The 22,899-nt window shown below is 53.1% G+C and overlaps 1 protein-coding gene across 5 annotated transcripts in view; it reads right to left on the bottom strand.

The window, feature by feature from the left end:
• NAV1 (neuron navigator 1) overlaps positions 1–371 on the bottom strand; it is a 242,916-nt gene extending 242,545 nt beyond the window's left edge. For 4 of the 5 annotated variants that reach the window (XM_077902448.1, XM_077902451.1, XM_077902452.1 and 1 more), the window contains exon 1: positions 113–371. The gene's annotated coding sequence lies outside the window, so the exon portion shown is untranslated. The remainder of the gene's footprint in view (positions 1–112) is intronic. The other variant, XM_077902454.1, reaches the window with a different exon arrangement.
• Positions 372–22,899: the final 22,528 nt, after the last annotated feature.

Genomic DNA, 22,899 nt, shown 5'->3' with positions numbered 1-22,899 from the left:
CCCCGTCCCCGTCCCCGTCCCGTCCCGTCCCCATCCCCTCCCCCTCCCCCTCCCATCCCCATCCCCTCCCCGGCCCCGTCCGCACCCCCGCCCCGCCTCCGCGCACACTCACCGGCGCGCCCGCCGTCCCCGTCCGGGTCCCGGTCCCCGGCTCGGGCTGGGGCTGGGGCTGGGGCTGGGGCTGGGGCTGGGGCTGGGGCTCCAGGGCCGGGTCCCCGCCGCCGCGCACCCTGGCGCATCCCCCGCGCGGCGCCGGCCCGGGCGCGCTCTCCTCGCGATAAGAAAGTTTCTCGGGGGCCGCGGCCGGGGGCGCCTCGCTCTAGGGCCGCTGCGGCCCCGGCCCCACAAGGCGCGGGGAGGCGGCACCCGAACAAAGTGCGTCCCCGGGGCCGGGCGGCCGGGGCGGAGCCTGGTGACCCGCTGCCCCGGGCGCGCGCCGGCCTCCCCGCCGCCTCCGACGCGGCCCGGGCGGGGGGGGCCTCCCCGTAACCCCTCCCTGCCCTCGCCGGCCCGCCCCGCCCCGCCCCGCCCCGCCCCCCGGGCCCCACCGAGCCCCGCCCGGCCCGCCGCCCCCCGCGCGCTCCCGACTCCGCGCGCCCCGCGCCCTCTCCCGGGGGGCCCAGAGGTGCCCGCGGAGCGTAGGCGCGCGGCGAGGTAGGGCGACTCCGCTGCCTCCGCCGCCCTCCGCCGCCCCCCTCCTAGCAGGGCCGCGGGGGTGCGAGCGGGCGCAGAGAGGGGGCGGGAGGGTCAGGCCGGTACGCCGTGGGCACCCCCCCCCCCGCCCGAGGTCGCCCAGGCTCTGCGCCCCCGTGACCTGTGCCTCTGGACGAGGCTGTGAGCTCCGCGAGGCCCCCCGCGGATGGGGCCCAGAGACCCCACAGCGGCAGGCAGCCCGCTGGGCATGGCACTGGGGCCCCCGAGAGAAGGTGAAGGCCAGCTGCCTGGGAGCAGGGTCAGGATGAGAATGAGAGCCCCCTATCTTGGTCCTCGGGGACCCAAGGACCCTTCTGGGCAGCTGGTCCTAGTGCTCGGTCCCAAGGGGAGAATCCAGGGCCGCTGGACAGTGACACTGAAGACCTCCCCGTCTGATCAGGGGAGAGGATCTTTATGCAGTTTTTGTCCATGGAAGGAATGAGTTGTCTTGAGGTGGGGAGTGGGGGTGTGTCTGAGGGACCCCTGAGATGAATCCCTTGCCGCGTGTGTGTACAGCGACTACAAGTACAGGTTCTTGGGGCAGAGCGCCTGGGTTCAAATCCTGGACCTACCACTTGGTAGCTCTGGGACTGTGAACAAATTCTTGATTCTCCGACCACCTCCATTTCTTCAGCTGTACGTAAATGGGATAATAATTGTCGCGGCGTCGTAAGATTGTAGGGAGGATAAAGAGCAATAAACACAGGCGACACCTTAGAAGAGGGTCTGGGGATGCCTGGGTGGCTCAGCAGTTGAGAGCCTGCCTCGGGCCCAGGGCGGGATCCGGGAGTCCCAGGATGGAGTTGCCCGTCAGGCTCCCTGCTTGGTGGAGAGCCTGCTTCTCTCTCTGCCTCTCTCTCTCTCTGCATCTCTCATGAATAAATAAATTAAAATCTTAAAAAAAAAAAAAAAGAAGAAGAAGAAGGAGAGGGCCTGGTAGCACTCCGTAAGCATCGTGGTCTGAGTCCTGCAACCCTGCATGCGTCTGGCATTCAGCGATGCGCTTACTAGAATTTTTCACAGTCCCCCGTGCCTGCAGAAGGGAAGCCTGGTCCTTTAAGAAGCACTGTCCCTTCTGGAGGGTTCCTGGAGTGGACTGACTGAGCTCTTCTGCCCTCCTAGGCCCAAGGACCAAGATTCCAAGACAGTCAGGCAAACCGGTATCAGAGACTGAACCGCCCCGGACCCTTCGTGAGGCTGGACACAGGGCCCTCACCCACATGGGTAATGTTAGAATGATGCAGCTCCTTGGGTGCAACCCAGAAGCGGAAGGAGGGCCGAAGCCATCATTGTGGAAGGGTCCAGTTTCTTGCATCAGTGCATATGACTAATATTTCTCCCCCATTTATGAAGGGCTGGTCACACGAGTCCCCTCTGACCCTGCCCCAAATGTCCCAATCATAAGCCTCCAACAGGTAAACATAAGAGCATGTGGCCAGGTGGGGGCCAGGGGGGAGGGCCGAGAACAAACAGGAGAGTCTGGTTGGGGTGACAGGCAGTGGATGTGAAGGCCCCTGAAAGAGAAAGTGGCGAGGACGAGGCCAGAGCAGTGGAGAAGAGGAGCCAGAGCAACTCTGGACAGAGCCCACTCGGTCGGGGCCTAAGCACATTCCCCGCCCATCCCAGAAGCCGCTCCTGCCAAGTGCCTACTTTGTGAGTGATTTTCCTCTGAACGCAGCGATGACTCAGTTGCTCTGAATCAAGCAAATGGATTTTCCTTAAATATGAAAATCAATAAGATGTAAAGGCAATGGCCTGGTTGTGGGGAGCAGAGGGTGGAGGGAACAACAGGGGTGCTGGGGAGTGAAAGGGTTGGTAAGTGAAGGAGATTCAGGCTCACTGCTGGGGGCCCTTGGCTCAGCACCGGTCCCCCCATGACCCACACTCCTGACGAAGGTGGCCTCCAGGCCCTCCTGACCTTGTTGAGGTTCCTTAAAACCCAGCAGCTCCCCTCGCCCCCACCCCCACCCCTTCCACTGCTTACAGCCAAACCTGCTTCAGGGCAGGAGATTGTTAACAAGAGGATTAATGTCAATATGACAAGTGGGTTTTAAAAAATCAGCCCAGGAGCCTGTTGTCACCCCCATAGAGCCTCAGACCTGGCTGGAGTTGAGATGAGGGCTTTAGGGGCTCCAGGAAGCACAGCAGGTGACATTTCCAGGCCCAGCCCAATTTCTTGGGGGGGCGGGGCTGTGCCTGTTTTCCCCGCCACCTCGAGGTCATGGACCCTGCTCATTTGTTTCACCACTTGGGTTGTCTGACGGGGACCTTGGGGATTTGAGCAGAGTCAGAGCCCCTCGGTTCCATGACCCGCGGAGGGGCTGTCTTTACCTCTGGCCCTCTTGTTCAGGGCTCCCAGAGCAGTTTTGCAAGGCTCTCGGTGGGGATATAGGGACAGCATCGGGACGCCTGGGTGGCTCAGCAGTTGAGGGTCTGCCTTCGGCCCAGGGCGTGATGCTGGAGACTCGGGATCGAGTCCCACGTCGGGCTCCCTGCGTGGAGCCTGCTGTTTCCTCTGCCTGTGTCTCTGCCTCTCTCTCTCTCTCTCTGTGTCTCTCATGAATTAATAAATAAAATCTTTTTTAAAAAAAGACATCATCACACGGCTTTATTTTCTTGTGCATTTAATAAATGTCATGAGGGCTTCTGAGGTGGAGTCTGAGGGAGACTCTGACTGCCTCCTCCTCAGTGCAGTGGAAAATCACTGGGCATGGTATCAGGAGACCTGAGTCCACGCTTTGGTTCAGCTGCTGACTGAAGGGCGTCACCATCTGTAAAAAGGGGTGTTGGCACCCAGGGGACAACACTAATCACACACCCAGCTTAGGTGAGTATTCGGTGAGATAATGGAAGAGAAAGTGGTTTATGAAGTGCTGTGCAAATACAAGCAGAAGTGTGATTATCAGATAGAAAGCACCAGCTCATATCTTCTCCCGCCCCCCTTGTTCCCCACCCGAGTCATGCCCACGCCGCCTGTGGGCTCAGAGCTTGAGGACTCACTTTGGAGCGGCAGGTGTCCGACTGTCCTCCAGTGCCCTCGCCCTCTCTAGCCTGAGTCGTTAACCTGCGAGGGGCTGCGTGCTGGGGGCTGGGAGGTGCGGCAGAGCGGTGGTCCCCATCGTGGCCGCTCAGACCCCACGCCTGGCCTCGGGGCCCCCTGCAAGGAGGGCCCTCTGTTGGTTGCTGGAGCTCAGGAGGACCGGGAGGCACAGCCTGTGGGCAAAGCTGGCACAGTAACGAGCGTGTTACCAGACGGAGCGAGTCGCTGCCTTGTCGGGAAGATGCTGTTTCTCTCCCTTTCTTTGTTACCAGGACGTGACATGTCCTGAAAGTCATCACAGTGTTTTTCCAAAGATGGCTTTTAGAGAGAAGTGTTTGTTTGCTTTTTTTTATTTAAGGGGGGAGGAGGGTAGGTAGGGATGGGGTTGGCGGGGTGAAGCCGTCCCCTTTCAGAAGGCTGGCTCCGGCCGCAGCAATCCCGGGGAAGACAGTGGTAGTCCGTCACTTCTCCGGCACCTGCGGCGGGCCAACTGCGGTTCCAAGCACTTAATATACATTAATCTATTTAATCCTCGCCACAGCCCTCCGACACAGGTATCATCGGGATTTGTCTTTTATAGGCGAAGAGACTGAGGTCAATATCTTGTGCGGTTCTGACAGCAGGTGAGAGCCAGAGCCAGGCTTTGAGCTGGCAGGTCCAGCTCCTGAGGCCGTGCTTTCGAGTGCTCTGGATAGGCAGACAAGAGGGGCTCTCAGTGGCTGCGTGGGGTCGTGGTGAAGGGCTCTCTCAGTTCCGAGCTTCAGTCCACTCCTCTATTTCTAGCGTCTTAACGGCTCTTTGGAAGTATACATTATGCATTATGCACTTCACCCATTGGAAGCATATGATTCTATGATCTCTAGTAAATCTATAGAGTTGAGCACCCATCACTACAACCAAGTTCCGGAATGTTTCCATCATTCCCAAAGTTTTCTCTTTTAGTATATGGGTTTTTTTTTTAAAGATTTTATTTATTCATTCATGAGAGACACAGAGAGAGAGGCAGAGACACAGGCAGAGGGAGAAGCAGGCTCCATGCAGGGAGCCCGTGGTGGGACTCGATCCCAGGACCCCAGGGTCACGCCCTGGGCCGAAGGCAGACGCTCAACCTCTGAGCCACATGTAGGGACATATAGGTGTCCCTAGTATATGGCTTCATCTGACTCAAATCCCTCATCTGTAAAACGGGAATGACAGCACCTGCCTCATAGGATTGCTGTGAGCATGAAATGAGCTTGCGAGTGGGATAGGGTCAATGCTCAAGCAAAGGTGGTTATCGTTATAGTCTCTTAGAGTCATTTGAATACACACTTTTAGAACTGGGAGTGGTCCTGGGATGAAGAAGCATGGAGCCTGCTTCTCCCTCTGCCTGTGTCTCTGCCTCTCTCTCTGTGTTTCTCATGAATAAATTTTTAAAATCTTAAAAAAAAAGAACTCAGAGTGCTTTTAAAGACTATCTCATCCCACCCTCTTCCCCAAAGAAACTAAGGTGCCAAGATGTTAAGCAATTTGCCCATTAAGAACACATAGCATGGGGATCCCTGGGTGGCTCAGTGGCTTAGCGCCTGCCTTCTGCCCAGGGCCTGACCCTGGCGACCCAGGATCAAGTCCCATGTCGGGGTCCCTGCATGGAGCCTGCTTCTCCCTCTGCCTATGTCTCTGCCTCTCTCTCTGTGTCTCTCATGAATAAATAAAGTCTTAAAAAAAAAAAAAAAAGAACATACAGCAAATTTAACAGCAGGGCAAGAACTAAAACCCAGGTCTCCTGGTTGATAGTTCATTGCTCTCTTATCTCTGGAGAGACTTTCTACCCAAGGCACAGGGTAAGTCATTGTGACAAGGCACAAGGCACAGGGACATCATTGTGTAGCACCCTGGTCTCTGTGGGTGCCCCCAGAACAACGCTGCCTGGCTGACACGGCCCCTGGGAGTTTGCTTATGCTGGAGCTGGAATGCCCAGCATGCTGGCCTTGGTGCAGAGAGTGCAGCTGGGGAAGGCTGAGTGCAGAGCAAGGGACGAAAGCCAATGTGGAGCCTGAGGCAAGAATGTCCATTTTGAGAACAGGGCATGCATGGGCTCTAGGCATCTAGGAGACAGCCAGTCTCTGTAGAGCCCATGGGTAGGCCAGCTTCGTGGGCACATGACCTGTGCAGTCACATAGGACCCCATACTTAGAAACACCCTCTGTTTGGTTTAACACTTTGCTGTTGCAAATCTTTAAATTCTTAATAAATTTTAAACAAAGGAGGGAAGCCTGGGTAGCTCAGAGGTTTGGCGCCACCTTCCTCCCAGGGCGTGACCCTGGAGATACAAGATCGAGTCCCACATCCGGCTCCCTGCGTGGAGCCTGCTTCCCCCTCTGCCTGTGTCTCTGCCTCTCTCTGTGTCCCTCATGAATAAATAAATAAAATCTTTAAAAAATAAAAATAAAAAATAAACAAAGGAGCCCACATTTTTATTTTGCACTGGATCCCAGAGATTATGTAGCCAGCTTTACCCATTGGACATGGGGCAGAGCTCAAGCTAGACTCTCTCTTTCTCTCTCTTTTTAAGGATTTTGTTTATTTATTTATTTATTTATTTATTTATTTATTTATTTATTTAAGAGAGAGAGAAAGTAGAGCAGAGGGAGAAGAATGGGCCAACTCCACGCTGAGCTTAGAGCCCGATGTGGGGCTCGATCTTGTGGCTCTGAGATCATGACCTGAAAGGAAATCAAGAGTCAGATGCTTAAGCAACTGAGCCACCCAGGCGCCCTTCTTATATCAATAAATATTCTTAAAATACTAAGGAAAAAGTGTCTTGAGAGGGAAAACCGAGGCGGGAAGCTGGCCCACTGAAGAATGGTGAATAGAGGCAAAGAGGTTCAGGCCTGTGATAGAGCTCGAGGGGGAGCAGGCTGGGCCAAGGGAAGGAAACTGGGCGGGAGAGCCATTGACAAGAGGGTGGCAGCTGCAGCATCCACTTTGGCAGGTGGCCGTGGGGTGACCGGAGGAGTTGGAGAGCTGCCAGATGAACCTCGCGGTAAAGGTTGTGGAGGTGACTTTGTCTGCACTAAACAGAAATGGATGAGTGGGGGGTAGGCAGGCAATTACCTACATAGGGAAGAAGGGGTGGGGCCTAATGTGGGATTTGCCAGGGGTTGGGAGGTTGCAGGCAGTGTGTGCAGGGGACAGAGCACAAGCTCTGGAGTCAGGACAGCAGTTGAATTCAGATTCAGTGTACTCTGCGTGACCATAATCTTGGTTTCTTCCTTATGAAACAGAAACGATCCTGACAGCATATACCTGGCGGGGTTTGGGGGAAGATTTGATGAGGTGATCGAGCTAAAACATTGGATCCAGTGCCAGGCACAGACCCAGGGCCCCAGAATGGTCCCCCTTCCATTAGTTCTATGGTTTGAGGAACTAAGGTGGCAAGAACTCATTTGCATGTATGAAGAGCCACGCTTTCAAGTACTTCCCTCCCAGTCTTCTGGGAGAGCCACCAGGAGCCAGGAGTTGGAGCTCCAGCCTGCAAAGGCCTTAGCCGAACCAACTGGGAAGGGAGAGGAGCCGGCTGCAGCCAGGACTGGGCAGTGAGACAGAGGAGGAGGACTCAGGGCTTTGACTCTCAAGCTGCCACCAGCGAGGCTGACTTGGGGGCTACCTGGCAAGGGGTCCTACTTCGGGATCTCTAGGAAAGAAGTGCTCTGTGAATGCTTGTCCCAGCTTTCCCACATTTCTCCCCCCCCCACCCCCAGCCCTTTCTGCACTTCACCCTCAGCTTTGGGGAGTGTGGGAATGATTGACCAGCCCTGCTGGTGTACCCCCACCCCCATGGGTACAGATGTGCTGGGCAGCAGCTGTACCGTGCAACCTACACCTGTTGCTTAGATCAGCTGCTGTAACTGGAATCCTGGGAAAGCAGGCCAGGTGCTCTGGCTCGCAGAAGGCCTTTTGGCAGGTGGAAAGGCACAGCCTCTGCCCGTCACAGCAGCTAGCTCGCCGAGGCTGCTTGGAAGGTGCCAGGGCCCTGGAATCCAGCTACAGACTGGATCCCCTTCCAGCCCGGAGTCGCTTCCACTGTTCAGCTGTCCCGAAGGCCCTGGCTGGTCGTCCGGCCACTCCCAGCCTTACTGCGTTGGGGTGGGAGGGACAGTCACCTCCCGTGGGATCCCTCCAGCGACCCTGGAAGCACCCCCGCAAGGAGGACGGCGGTTCAAGAGCTGGAGCTGGGAGAAGACTGGCAGCGGGCCGAGGATGGGGCAGTGCAGGGAGGGCACAACTTGCTCTTGGGCGGCTGGGGCCACAGGAGGAGTGAGGCCCGAGGGGAGCAGCGAGCCTCCTGGGGTCCCGGGGCTCTGAGAGGAGTTGGCAAGGCCACCCCAGGCGATCCACATAAACTGCCGGGCCGGGCCGGTGAAGCCACATTGCCAGATGCTGCACCTGCCGATGCTCCCCCCACCCCGCGCCCCGCAGCCCACCTGCCCCCGGGCCCCCACCCAGGCCAGGGTGCTGGGGCAGGGGGTGCAGAGGCGAGACTCCGCTGACCTCCTGGCCGGTCCCTCGCCGCCAGCGACCACCTGGAAGGCCTGGGGGCCGGAGCCTGGGACAGAGCTTGCAGCCGCCCGGGGATGGGGGGCAGGCACAGGCTCCCCAGCACCCCTGATGGGACCCCCAGAAATCAGAGGCAGCCAGGCTGGGCTTCTGGGAGGAAGGAGACAGCCCAGCACATCCCTTCAGCCCCTGGGACTTGGAAACCCGCTGCTGCCCAGCCCCACACACCTACCTCCCACGGTCAGTAGCAACACCCCATTAGCCAAACTCGACCACTCAACCAAAAAAAAAAAAGGGAAAAAGAGAAACATCTCCCCCGCCCTTTCCCTCTCTCTCCTTTCTTATGCCAGCGTAGAGCCTTCCTGAACCTTCAGCTTAATGTCTCGTGAAGCTGACATTCTCCCCATAGACCTGGGGCGAACATGTGGGCATCCTGGCTTTAACGTGCTTCTTTCCACGGAAAGAGGTTGGACTTACGCTCTTTGGAAAACCACAGTTAAGAAAGCTGACATCTATGATATTTGCATCTGTGCTTAGTTATTTTGTTTTTTTGTTCTCCTATTTATTTTATTTTTAAAATTTAAATTCAATTTGCCAACATATAGTATAACCCCCAGTGCTCATCCCATCACCTGCCCTCCTCAGTGCCCGGCACCCAGTCACCCCATCCCCCCACCCGCCTCCCCTTCTGCAGCCCTTTGTTTCCCAGAGTCAGGGGTCCTTCATGGTTTGTCTTCCTCTCTAATTTTTCCCCACGCAGTTCCCCCTCCTCCTCTATGGTCCCTTTCACTATTTCTTATATTTTGCATATAAATGAGACCGTATGATAATGTCTTTCTCCAATGGACTCATTTCACTCAGCATAATACCCTCCAGTTCCATCCACGTCGATATAAATGGCGGGTGTTCGTCCTTCCTGATGGCTCAGTAATATTCCACTGTGTGTGTATGCGTATGAGTGTATGGTTAAGTATTTTTAAAATCATTTTCTAGGGCAGCCCAAGTGGCTCAGTGGTTTAGCACTGCCTTCAGCCCAAGGTCTGATCCTGGAGACCCGGGATCGAGTCCCGCATTGGGCTCCCTGCAGGGAGCCTGCTTCTCCCTCTGCCTGTGTCTCTGCCTCTCTCTCTCTCTCTGTGTTTCTCATGGATAAATAAATAAAATCTTAAAAAAAAATAATTTTCTACACGCAAGAGATGAAATTCAAGTCTTCCAGATTCTTTACCGGAATAGGAACAGGAACCAAAGGAGCACCAGCACTCTGATAATTCCAACAGAATTAGTATAGAAGCCCCGAGAAGTGAAGTCACTCATTTTCCAATCGATTCCTCTACCCTGCACCCCTTTCTAGCAACAGACCCAGTGCTCTCTTTCACTGCATAGGGTGTGTGTCCACCTTGTCTCTCTATAACCTGTCATGCTCAGACCTCCACTCTGAACCCAGTGAGGAACTGCTCCACCAAAGACAATCACTGGCTTTGTAAGCCAAATCTAACGTATGTTTTCTTTCTTTTTTTTTTTTAAGATTTATTTATGTGGGGATCCCTGGGTGGCGCAGCGGTTTGGCGCCTGCCTTTGGCCCAGGGCGCGATCCTGGAGACCCGGGATCGAATCCCACGTAGGGCTCCCGATGCATGGAGCCTGCTTCTCTCTCTGCCTGTGTCTCTGCCCCTCTCTCTCTCTCTGTGACTATCATGAATAAATAAATAAAATCTTTAAAAAAAATAAATAAAAAATAAAGATTTATTTATGTATTTGAGAGCGTGCACGTGTGCATGCGTGAGAGAAAGCACAAGTTGGGGGAGGGGCAGAGGGAAAGAACCCGAAAAATGACTCCCTGCTGAGTGGGAGCTGGAGATGTGGCTGGACCCCAGGACCCATGAGCTCATGTCCTGAATCGAAACCAAGAGTCAGACATTCAACCAACTGAGCCACCCACACACACATAATGTGCATTTTCCAGTTCTCATGTTACTTGGCCTCTATAGCACCTGATATCTTAACAATTTGTGCATTATTTATTTATTTAAAATTTTAAGTTTTTTTTTTTTTAAACAATCTCTATACTCAATGTAGGGCTTGGACTTAAACCTCAAGATTAACAGTCATATGTTCTACCAACTGAGCCAGCCAGATGCCCCAAGATTGGAGTTTTTAAAAGTAAGACTCAACTGGGGCACCAGGGTGGCTCAGTTGGCTAAGGTTCGACTCTTGATTTTTGCCTCAGGCCATGATCTTGGGGTCCTGGGATTGAGCCCCATGGTGGGCTCCCTGCTCAGTGGGGAATCTGCTTGTCTCCCTCTCCCTCGCATAGTCTCTCTTTGTCTCTAAAATAAATAAATCTTAAAAAAAAAGAAAGAAAGAAAGAAACAAAGACTTGGGACACCTGGGTGGCTCAGCGGTTGTCTGCCTTTGGCTCAGGGCATGATCCTGGATTCCCGGGTTCAAGTCCCACATCTGGCTCCTTGCATGGAGCCTGCTTCTCCCTCTGCCTGTGTCTCTGCCTCTCTCTCTCTCTCTCTGTGACTATCATAAATAAAATAAAAAAAAATTTATGTAGCATATAAAGAAACAGAAAACCATGACCCATAACCATAAGAAAACCAGACCCTCAGATGATCGAGTTATGGGAGTTAGCAGACAATAACTTTAAAATGACTATTATGAATGTGTTGAAGAATTTAAAAGAAAAAATAGATACAATGAGCTAAGATATAAGGTATTTCGAGAGAAACAGAAATTCTAAGAAAGAGCTAAATACAAATTACAGAACTGAAAAATACAACATCTGAGAAGAAAAATGTTGTATTTCTTAATTTCAGTTGGTAAAATATATGACTCTTGGTCTTGGGGTTGTAAGTTCAAGCCCCACATTGGGTGTAGAGATTTGTTTAAAAAAATTTTTTAAGAAAATCCAATCTGAGCATATCTGTGTTTATTTTTTTTTATTTTTTTTTAAATTTTTATTTTATTTATTTATGATAGTCACAGAGAAAGAGAGAGAGAGGCGGAGACATAGGCAGAGGGAGAAGCAGGCTCCATGCACCAGGAGCCCGATATGGGATTCGATCCCGGGTCTCCAGGATCGCGCCCTGGGCCAAAGGCAGGCGCTAAACCGCTGCGCCACCCAGGGATCCCCATATCTGTGTTTAAATGAGGTATTTAGGGCATTTACATTTAATGTGATTATTGATATGGTTAGGTCATGGAATATGCATAGAGATGGAAGCCAAAGTCTCCTTCCCTTTCACGTCTCAGGACCCAGACATTGCATCACTGGGAGCTCACTACTGAGACACCCCGCAGCTGCTGAGTGAACAAACTCCCCACTTCTGATTCCCAAGACAGCCAAGCTCGAACCTTGCCACTCCTGACTCAGTCAGCCTTTAAGCCAGACTCACCCATCTTCCCCTATAAGGCTGGTGCTTGACATGCAGGGTTCTGAGACTTTGGGCCCTGGTTCCACCAAGGCCTTCAGCCCTCAAGCTCTCCTGTGGTCTCACTCCCTATTCATCTCAGTGTCAACCTGCAAAAAACCACGGGGCTGCACTGTATTTCTGACCCAGCTCTTGCTCTGGCGTGAGGGCTGCTCCCTGCCTCTGTGTTACAACAAAACAGAGCTCCCGTGCTATTGTGTGCATCTTACCTCTTTGGCTACACTACAGCTTTTTTTTTTTCTTTCTTTCTTTTTTTTTCTTTCTTAGATTTTTATTTATTTAACAGAGGGAAAGAGAGCAGGGGGAGCAGCAGGAGAGGGAGAAGCAGGCTCTCTGCTGAGCAAGGAGCCCAGGGCTTGATCCCAGGACCCTAGGACCGCGACCCGAGCCGAAGGCAGATGCTTCACTGACTGAGCCAGCAGGTACCCCCTACACTGTGGCTTCTTCTTAATCGTTACTTCCCTGCTTCGGCCCTGCCCACTGCTGCTCTCAGACTCAGCTTGGACATATGCTTTGGGTATTCGTGGCCACTTACTGTAGGGACGCCAGACCTCTTCCCCCTCTAAGAATCAATGTTGCCAGAACCTCACGCGATCAGCTCCCTCAATGACCTCTACTCCACTGTCTGGGTCATCTGGGGCTGGCCAACCATCTCAGCCTCCTGTCACCCCCGTGGGAGTTTAGTATGTATCTTCCCCTTTCTCAGAGTCTCCTCTTCCAAGAGATGAGTTTCATGATTCTTAGTAAAGGGGGCTCAGTGAATATTTCTAAAACCTCATGTTTTCTCTTAACAATATCCAGTCTGAGAAGTGGCTTTCTCTCTTAGAAAAATGCATATCCTGGGGACGCCTGGGTGGCTCCGCGGTTGAGCGCCTGCCTTCGGCTCCAGGCATGACCCTGGAGTACTGGGACCGAGTCCCACATCGGGCTCCCTGCGTGGAGCCTGCTTCCGCCTCTCCCTGTCTCTCTGCCTCTCTCTCTCTCGCTCTGTGTGTGTGTCTCTCATGAATAAATAAATAAAATAATTTAAAAAAAAAGAAAAATGCATTTCCTAAGGTCCCATCAATGCAGGTATCCGCCTGGAATGACCTTCCTGCTTGTGGCAAATTGTACCTTCCAAAAAGGGCTGCAATCATATTTCCTATCCCACATGCTCTTCCAGGACCATGCCACTCACACATGGAGGGGGGGAGTCTGTGTCCCCCCTCCTTGAAAATGGGGGGGAGGCCTCTGTGACTGTCTCAATTAGTAGAGCACAGGGCAGGTTCTGCTATGTGCCTTCTGAGGCTAGGTTACAGAAGGCAAGACAACGTCCTCCTGGCTCCCTCTTGGGATGCTTGCGTTTTTCTTTTTTAAGATTTTGTTTATTTGACAGAGAGCTAGAGAGAGAGAACAAGCAGGGAAGCGGCAGGCAGTGGGAGAGGGAGAGGCAGGCTCCCCGCTGAACAGGGAGCCCAATGCGGGGCTCCATCCCAGGACCCCGGGATCATGACCTGAGCCGAAGGCATATGCTTCACCAACTGAGCCCCCCAGGCGCCCCGGGACGCTTGCCCTTGTAGGCCAGCAGCCAGGCGGTGAGAGTCCTGGCCTCGGGGACAGCCTACATGTAGGGGTTCTGGCTAGAAGTTCTCTCAACCGCCAGCCAGCATCAGCTGGCAGCCATGTGAGTGAGACGTCTCCGTGATGACTCTAGCCCGCTCTCATCCGATTACAATCACGTGAGAGATCCTGAGCACGAGGTCTCTAGCTGAGCTCGGTAAAACCCAGAACCTTGAGAGATACACATGTTGTTGTTTAAGCTACTATGTTTGGGGAGGTTTGCTGCCCAGCTGTAGAGAACGCTGTCCCCTCCACACGTCACATGCCCCACCACCCTCCATGGCCGAGCTCATCACCCACCGTATACTCAGCTCCTGTACAGCCCTCCCTGACTCCTCCGGGGGGCGGGGGTCTCCCCCTCCTGAGCTCCCGACGCTCTCTGCCTGTGCACCTCCCATACCACACCCAGGGGCACACTTACCTCCCCTCTTCCTGTAAAGGCCTGATTCATATACTCCTGGCACCCAGGCCAGCACGTGGCTTGTAGCGGGTGCTCACATCTCTGTCTGGATGGATGATGGGGAAATGTGTCTTGCAGAATGAACTTCTACCAATGGAATAGAGTGTCCTGAGTTGCAAAATAGCCTTCTGCACCTCCAAAGGCCTTTTTCTCTGACTAATGTCTCAGGATATTTTTGGTGCCCCTACTAGAAACCGAAGATGTCTTGAGTGAGAGCGATCCTGGTTTAAAAAGGATTGCCTAATTTCTCCAAAGAAGACAGAGACGTGGCCAACAAGCACATGAGAACATGCTCCGCATCACTGGCCATCAGGGAGATACACATCAAAACCACCATGAGATGCCACCTCACACCAGTGAGAAGGGTGAACATCAGCAAGACAGGAAACAACAGATGTTGGGGAGAATGTGGAGCAAGGGGAACCCTCTTGCAGTGTTGGTGGGAATGTGACCTGGTGCAGCCACTCTGGAGAACTGTGTGGAGGGTCCTCAGAGTGAAAAATAGAGCTGCCCTATGACCCAGCAATTGCACTGCTGGGAGTTTACCCCAAAGATACAGATGCACTGAAACACAGGGGCACCTGCACCCCAGTGTTTCTAGCAGCAATGTCCACAATAGCCACACTGTGGAAGGAGCCTCGGTGTCCATCAAAAGATGAGTGGATAAAGAAGCTGTGGTCTGTGTAGACAATGGAATATTCCTCTGCCTTTTGAAACGACAAATACCCACCATTTCAACGTGGATGGAACTGGAGGGTATTATGCAGAGTGAAGTCAGTCAGTCGGAGAAGGACAAACATTATATGGTCTCACTCACACGGGGAATATAAGAAATAGTGAAAGGGATTATAGGGGAAAAGGGGGGAAAATGAGTGAGAAATATCAGAGAGGGAGACAAACTATGAGAGACTCCTAACTCTGGGAAAAAAAGGGTTGCAGAAGGGGAGGAAACTGGAGAGATGGGGTGACTGGGTGACGGGCATTGAGGGGGGCACGTGATGGGATGAGCACTCGGGGTTATGCTGTATGTTGGCAAACTGAATTGAAATTCTAAAAAAGGTGATTAAAAAATTGAAAATAAATAAAAAGGATTGTCTAAGTCAAGAATTTCTGTTTTTGTTTATTTTGTGAGTAGGCTCCATCCCCAACATGGGACTTGAACTCACAACCCTGAGATCAAGAGTCACATGCTCTTCCTACTAATCCAACCAGGCCCCTGGAATTGGGAGTTTCCTTCAGGTTACACAGTGAAGAGCCAAGCAGGCTACGAAGGCCCTAAGAAGTGTCTTTCACAAATTTGCCAGCAGGTGACAGCCTTGCTCCTGGTTCCCACGCGCCAACTATGAAGTGGACGTGCTTGGGCTGCGCTTGGGGAAGCATTGCTCCCGGTAGGGCACCGCGTGCGGCTACACTGCGCTCCCTTCCCTCCGAGGCTCCCGTCTACGGAATTCTGTGCTCCGGAGCCTGTCTTTAGATCGATGCCTCCAAAAGTCAGCCAGTCCTTCTCAGAGTCTAATTTCATACGATCGGCCCCGATGGAACAGTGTCGAAGGTGTTGCCTTAAGCCTGGTTATTTCCAATCTACTTTGCTGCCTTAAAAGGTCGCTGTCTGGCCAGATGGCTGCAGAGAAGGCTGGAGCCGCAAAGGTGGTGTCCTAGGCAGGAAACACTGAAAACGGGTTTGGGGGTTTTAGGTTTTTTTTTTTTTTTTAAGATTTTTTGTTGTTGTTGTTTATTCATGAAAGACCCAGAGAGAGAGGCAGAGATGCTGGCAGAGGGAGAAGCAGGCTCCCTGTGGGGAGCCCGACGTGGGACTCGATCCCAGGACCCCGGGGTCATGGCCTGAGCCGAAGGCAGACGCTCAACCCCTGAGCTAAACAGGTTTTAAAGCAAGAGGGAGGGCAGCCCCGGTGGCTCAGCGGTTTAGCGCTGCCTGCAGCCCAGGGTGTGATCCTGGAGACCCCGGATCAAGTCCCACGTCAGGCTCCCCGTACGGTGCCTGCTTCTCCCTCTGCCTGTGTCTCTGCCTCTCTCTCTCTCTCGGCCTCTATGAATAAATAAATAAAATCTTAAAAAAAAATAAATAAAGCAAGAGGGAAACAAGACTGGTCAGGAGCAGAGGAGAGCTGGAGTGACTGGAGCTCGGTGGGTCAGACACTTCTGAGCCCTCGGCGCAGGCCCTGCTCTACTGCCCCTGTCGACTCCTGCACCTCCTGCACGGCCAGCTGCGGGGGGCAGGGGGTGGGGGCTGGCGGCCTCCCTTTCAATTTGGGTCCCAACCGTCCTGCTTGTCCCCACCTGCACTCTGGCTGTGACAGCCACCCACAAGCCAGCCCTGTCTCGGACCGAGCAGGAGCAGGGGCTGCAGAGGGAGCAGGGGCAGAAGTGGCCCTACAGAGCTATCGGCCGAGGTGAGGAGAAGAGGAAGTGGTCATTTTTAAGGTCTTTCAGTTTATGCCACCTATACTCTTGAGGACCTGACCCTGAGCCTCCCCTGAAGGAGTTTCTGAACCACCTTCTGAGCCCCCCTGGGACATTCTTTGTGCTTCAGTGTTAACGTCAGCTTGAAAATCAGAACAAATTTCCTCCTCCAGAGCCCCTTGTTGTATCCCCTCTGATTCTTTCCAGATGGATTTCCCTTTTTCTTGCCTCCAAGCATTTTATCTTCATGATATTTACTTGCAGGTTTTTTAGTTTTTCTTTTGCCTTTGGCAACCAGGCTCCTTTATCCTGCAAACCCTGACCGATTCTAAGGGCTCCTCCTTGGGAAATGTAACTGCAGAGACCAAGAGCCCAGCTCAGGAGAGCTAGGCCTCCTCCCACGGGACCACCCCCCCTCACTCCCTTTTAAGTAACCTCTGCGCCCAACGTGGGGCTCGAACTCAGGAGATGGAGCCATGTGCTCTACTGACTGAGGCAGCCGGGAGCCCTGCCTTTAGACTTGCCTTGTCACAGCCGCCCAAGTACAGAGCCAGGTCCAGGGAGATCCAGGGAGATCCAGAGCGGCAGAGAGCCCGAGAGATGATCCAGTCCCCACACCGGGTCCCCTCATGGTCCCCGGGGACCACACAGGTAGGCTAGGGGCTCCTGCAGCTACCTAGGGGAATGCCACACCTCCCAAGCACCTCCCTTCTCTCAAGAGTCAATCCTCAGCAGTATCTTCTAATGAAAACAAACAGGGAGAGGCACGTGGGTGGCTCCATCGGTCTGTAGGCTGGGTGTGAAGCCTATTTTAAAAAAATAAACAAATAAACAAATAAACAAACAAACAAAAAAAAAAAAGCCAGGGACATGTGAAGGAGGATGCAAATTTAAATAAAATTTGATAAAACCTCAGACTTCAGAGACATGGGAGCCGGCTGATGCTGCCACCATCCTGAGTTCCTCCAGAGGGATGTGTCCACCCCTCTCGGGGTGCTTAGGGGAAACGTCTGAGGATATATGGGGTAGTCTGACCTCTCACACCATATGGGAAGAAAACTGATCTAGATCACAGTTACTGCCCCTTGACTTGGTTTCCGCTCCGAGGTGCATGCAACCGTGGCTTGGTTACCTCACATGCAAAAGAAGGGAGTAAAAATAGTCCTTGTGTCTCCAGTTACTGTGAAGATTAGTGGAGATGACAGTGTAAAGTGTCTGACATGCAATTAGTGCTCAATAATTAGTTATTAATAGTATTATTATTTAAAGATTTTATTTATTTGTGAGATATACAGAGAGAGGTAGAGACATAGGCAGAGAGAGGCAGGCCCCTTGTGAGGAGCCCCATGTGGGACTCGATCCCAGGACCCCGGGACCACGACCTGAGTCAAAGGCAGATGTTCAACCACTGGGCTGCCCAGGTGCCCCTATTAATATTGTTTTTAGGGATGGAAGGCAGAGCTGAGATTTGAATGCAAGGCAGGTCCTGAATCCTCTAAATTGTAGTGGTCTGAGCGGCCCTGCTTCTCTGTGGGCTCCACTGCTACTAGGAAATGGCTTTGAAGTCCCCCTGGGAAGTGTGAAAGGCAACGCCTGCTAAAAAAAATATTTTTTAAAGATTTTATTTATTCATTCATGAGAGACAGAGAGAGAGAGAGAGAGAGGCAGAGACCCAGGCAGAGGGAGAAGCAGGCTCCATGCAGGGAGCCCGACGCAGGACTTGATCCCGGGACCCCGGGGTCACGCCCTGGGCCAAAGGCAGGCGCTAAACCGCCGAGCCACCCAGGGATCCCCTGCTGAAAGATATTTTAATCTGTGCCATGAAGTCTTTACTCCTTGAACCTTCATATTCCCCAAACCCCTTTCTTTAATTCTGCACAGAATCCTCAGCCCCTCCAAGAAGGATTTGGGGGAACCAAGGAAGGGGAAGGGGAAGGGGTCCTAAAACTTCAACCTACCAACCCTGGCCTTTCTAGAACCCTCCTGGGTTCTCTCCCAGTTGTCTCTGCGCCTCTCCAGTCTCCTCTGGTCTCACGGAAAGGAGGCCCAGTCAGGGCATGTCATGGTGCCCTCCTCCTTGAAACTCCCTCCATGTCATGGGTTCCCTCCCTACATCTCTGATTATTCCTCCTTGGAATGATTTCCTTTGTGAGCTCTCAGCCACCATCAAATGTGGCTTTCTGGGGTCCTGAACCTACTCTTCTTCTCAAGCTGTCTCTAGCCTGAAGACCTCCATATCTCCATCTCCAGTCCTGGTCTCTCCAGCTGCATGCTGAACACTTCTGCTTGGATGTTCCTCACGCATCTCAAATCCAGCCCATCTGAAATGGAATTCAGCACCTCCCCCTGCCTCTCAGCCTGCAGCTTCCCCTGAATTAACGATCTTCGTGAGTTGTCCAAGCCAGAAAACCAGGAGCCATCCTTGACTCTTCCCTCCGTCCCTGCTGCACCCTGGACCCCATCTCCAGAAGCCAATTGGTCATCAAGTCCAGCAGATCCTGTGGCCTCAGCAACTTTTGAATCCATCACCCCCTTAAACTCTTTCAGCCCCAATGCTCATGCCAGCTACCATCTTTCCTGGACTACTGGGATCATCTCCTAATGGGCCCCCCTGGCCCATCTCTCACCCCCTTATCACCTAGCCTTCATAGAAGTCACAGCATCGTCCTAAATACTCTTGAACTGGCCATATTATTTCCCTATTTAAGATCCTTTGAGGCTCCCATTGTGGTCAGGACAGTTCACTGGCCTTCAAATGGCGGACAGTGGCTGCCATGTTCTCCTGACAGGAGCTTGCCGGGGCCCTGCCTGCCTGCCAGCCCCATCTCTGATAGGACTTCGTTCGTCAGCATCCCAGGTGGTTCCCTGGGGGCCTGAACCTGCTCCCACGTTTCAGTTCTCTGGTTAACAATGTTGTTCCAGGTTCTTGCCCCTTTTCTTTGCTTCCTGGCCAACTTGCACTCAGCTTTCAAGACTCCATTCCTAACTCATTTTCTCTAAGGAAACTTTCTTGACCCTGTACCCTTGCCCCTGAAAGGAGATTAATCATTCATTATCCACTCACCGTCCTCTATACCCCCTCCCTCATCCCTCTGAAAGACACAGGGGCCCTGATACTGGTTTGCCCACTAGATTATAAACTGCTTGAGGTCAGGATCCATCCAAGTCTTCTTCTTCTCTATATTCCCAGCACCTACGGTACATGACCAGCACAGGGGAGGACCTTAATAAATGTCTGCTGAATGAATGGATAGATGGATGGAAGAATAGACGGATGGATGGACAAATGGGAAATCTGTGGCCCAGCTTGGGTCTCTAAGCTCTCTGGGATGATGGGCAGAGCTAAGCCAACCACATTCCCTTACTTTCAGCCTCTGTCTTATGTCCTCCTCACCTCATGTCCTCCTCACCTGGGGTCAATGAGGAGAAAAAAAAAACGTACTTTGCAGCAAGAAGAGAGTGAGAAGATGTGACATCCAGATGCCGACGAAGGAGGAAAGAGAAGTTGTCAGAGAAGGCAGCAGAGGAATTTGGAAGTTGGGGGAGCCCTCCTGCTTGGGCTGTAGCATGCCCTACTCCGTCCTAGTAGCTAGGATGGAACCTAGGTTCCAATCCAGAGACACCGAGGGCTAGAGCGCACAGAGAGGAGATGAGGATACTGGGAAGTTTAGACATTTTGAGAGTCCAGAGAATCCCCAGACCTGTGCCAGATCTCCTTCTAGAACCCGCAGTCACAGTACTGAGGTCAGCTGCAGTATCTCTGCCCTAAGAATTTCAGCCTGTGTGATGTCCAAAGTGTGGTTGGTGTTTACTGGCCTTTTGTGCGTTAACAGGCCCAACATTGGGCTCAGGTCTGTCTGCCTGGTTGATGATACCAGCATAAAAGTTCACAAGTAGGGGAGAAGGAAGTGTTTCCTTTATTCTTTCTCTGGATGAGTTTTTTTTTTTTTTAAGATTTATTTGTATTTATTTATGATAGACATGGAGAGAGAGAGAGAGAGAGAGGCAGAGACACAGGCAGAGGGAGAAGCAGGCTCCATGCAGGGAGCCCAACGCGGAACTCGATCCCGGGACTCCAGGATCCTGCCCTGGGCCTAAGGCAGGTGCAAAACCACTGAGCCACCCAGCTTCCCCTCTCTGGATGAGTTTGTATAAAATTGATATTTTTTCCTTTTTAACCATTTGTAAGAATTAATCATTGAAGCTATCTGAACTAAATTGTGTGTGTGTGTATGTGTGTGTGTGTGTGTGTGTGGAAAGACTTCTAATTACACGATCAATTTATTTAATTGATTCACCTCAGTCCCAAAGTCCTGCCTGATTCCCAGAGTCTTCTCTATCCACAAACCAGCTATCCAAGCTCAAGCCCAAGTGGTTGGCAGCTATAGGGACGGTGACAACCAAAAGGTGTGAGGTTCTGCATAAACAGATGAGGCAGGGCCTACCTGGCTTCCCTTATCTCCAGCTCTGCCTACACAGCCCTTAAGACATGGGCCCTGACACAGTCTCTGGGTGAACATGCAGGGTGACCATACATCCTGGTTTACACCCTTCGCACCATTTTTTTAAAAAGATTTTATTTATTTATTCATGAGAGACACACACAGAGAGGCAGAGACACAGGCAGAGGGAGAATCAGGCACTCGATGGGAGAAGAGGGAGCCCGATGCGGGACTCGATCCCAGGACCCCGGGGTCACGCCTGAGCCGAAGGCAGATGTTCCACCGCTGGGCCATCCAGGTGCGCCCCTTGGCATACTTTATGAATACCATCACTATACCCTTCACTATCGGAAGCGTTCCAGTTTGGGTGACACGCTAAACAGCCAGTGTTTACAAGGTGCTTTAAGATCTTCTGCAAGAAATCCAAGCGTGACTTGGATTCACCACACTCCTCTCCTGGACCTTCCCTAGCACAGTGCACGCACAGACTGGTGCGTCGTTACTCGGGAAATCCACCAATGGACCCACAGCTCCAGAAAGGACAAAGTCAGACCAAAGAAGGAAATGCAGGAGTTTGCCCTTTTGTAAAATCCTGGGCAAGGCTTTGAAGCTCATCTCTCCAGGATCTTGAGAACTGACGGGAGAGAGGATAATCCCACGCTACCGCCACCCTTGGGCAGCCGGCCCATGCGCTGTGACACTGATCTTAGGTATAGGTCCTTCTTTTTTTTTTTTTTCTTAAGATTTTACTTATTCATTCATGAGAGACACAGAGGGAGAGGCAGGCTCCCTGCGGGGAGCCCGATGTGGGACTCGACCCCATGGGCCCCGAGATCACGCCCTGGGCTGAAGGCAGATGCTCCACCGCTGAGCCCCCCGGGGGTCCCAGGTATAGGTAGTTCTGCAGTTTAATTTATCTGTTGATCTATTGCTCACTCCATGCAGGAAGGGCCAGGACTTCTGCTGGCTTTTCCTCCTCCACCTTGATTGGGTCCAGTGAGGATGGCTCAATCTGCAAGAAACACCGGCCGGGTGCTTGTGGGCCTCCCAGTCCGAGAGGGCCCTTTGTACATGAAGAGCCTGGCTGAAGGAAAGGTGTTTCTTATGGTAGGAGGTAAGAAAAGCCTGGAGAAACACTTCCTTTTCTGGATAAGAGGCTTGATCTTATTCCTAGATGGGAGTTGGTTCAGCAATCCTGGGACTTTAAAGGAAGCCTGTGAGGGTCTGAGCCCCTGACACCTGTCCGGGCTGGGAGATGTGGCAGCTGCATGCACGGGGGACTTAGGGTAGGGGGTGACCAGCTGCCCAGCGCCCCTCCAGGACCTGCCCCCAACTAACTGCTATGGGCAGCAGGAGGCTGTGGTACCTCCTCTCAGGGAACAGTCTGGAGCCCACGTGAGCAGGAGCAGGTTACACCTGGACGGGCACACCCACACTTTAAGCATACACAATCACAGTAAAGTAGCTCCTCGAACAATGCCGCTCAGCTCTGGGTGATAAGGGACAGCAGCCCTCAGTTCCCCTTTGACTTAGAAACACAGTGAATGAACTCAAAAATAACCCTGCAAACTAGAAGATTTTATCTCCCTGAGGCTCTCACTTCCTTGCTCTTCCCATTCCTGGGAACATCAGCCTCTCGGATTTTTCATGTTCCTCCAAGCCCAGGTCTGCAGGTCCCAGAGGTCAGTGCTCCTTGCTGGGGGCAGGGCAAGGCCGTGGGGATGGAAGTGGCTGGAGAGCCTGGTTCTGCTCCCCACCCTGGCCTGGGGCTCCTCTGCTCACAGCACTGGGGTTCTGGGCTGTTCCTGAGTCCCTGACAGCGCCGGAGGCTCTATCCCGGGGGAGGCAGCAGCTGGGCAGGGTGCGAGCCTCTGTCCTCTGCCGTTGCCTGTAGCAGGAACCCAGGAAGGGCTGGGAACTGGGTGAAGGGGCCATCCCCATCGCCAACTGCTCCAGGGGCAGCTTCCCGTCACCTGAGCCCGCACCTGTCATACTGAAGCTTGGCGGCCCAGAGAAAAGCCCCAGAGGAGGCATCCACTCTTCCGCACTGCTGCTTTGGGAGGTGGGCTAGGGCGTTCTCCCTGGGTGCTAGGGAAGGTGGGAGGAGCCGCGGAAGGAAGGGTCGCAGCTGAGTGGCTGGGCCACCGAGGGCCACGGCCAGGGCTGGCGGGGCCTGTGCGGTCTCACTTTATCCCCCACAACGTCCCTGCGGAGTAGGCCCCCTGTCCAAGCAGAAGCTGAAGCCCACACGGCCTGTGTGTCCAGGCC

Source organism: Canis aureus, chromosome 6 (genome assembly GCF_053574225.1).
Source record: "Canis aureus isolate CA01 chromosome 6, VMU_Caureus_v.1.0, whole genome shotgun sequence".
Lineage (NCBI taxonomy): Eukaryota > Metazoa > Chordata > Mammalia > Carnivora > Canidae > Canis > Canis aureus.
This window is presented reverse-complemented; position numbering and strand designations above follow the sequence as displayed.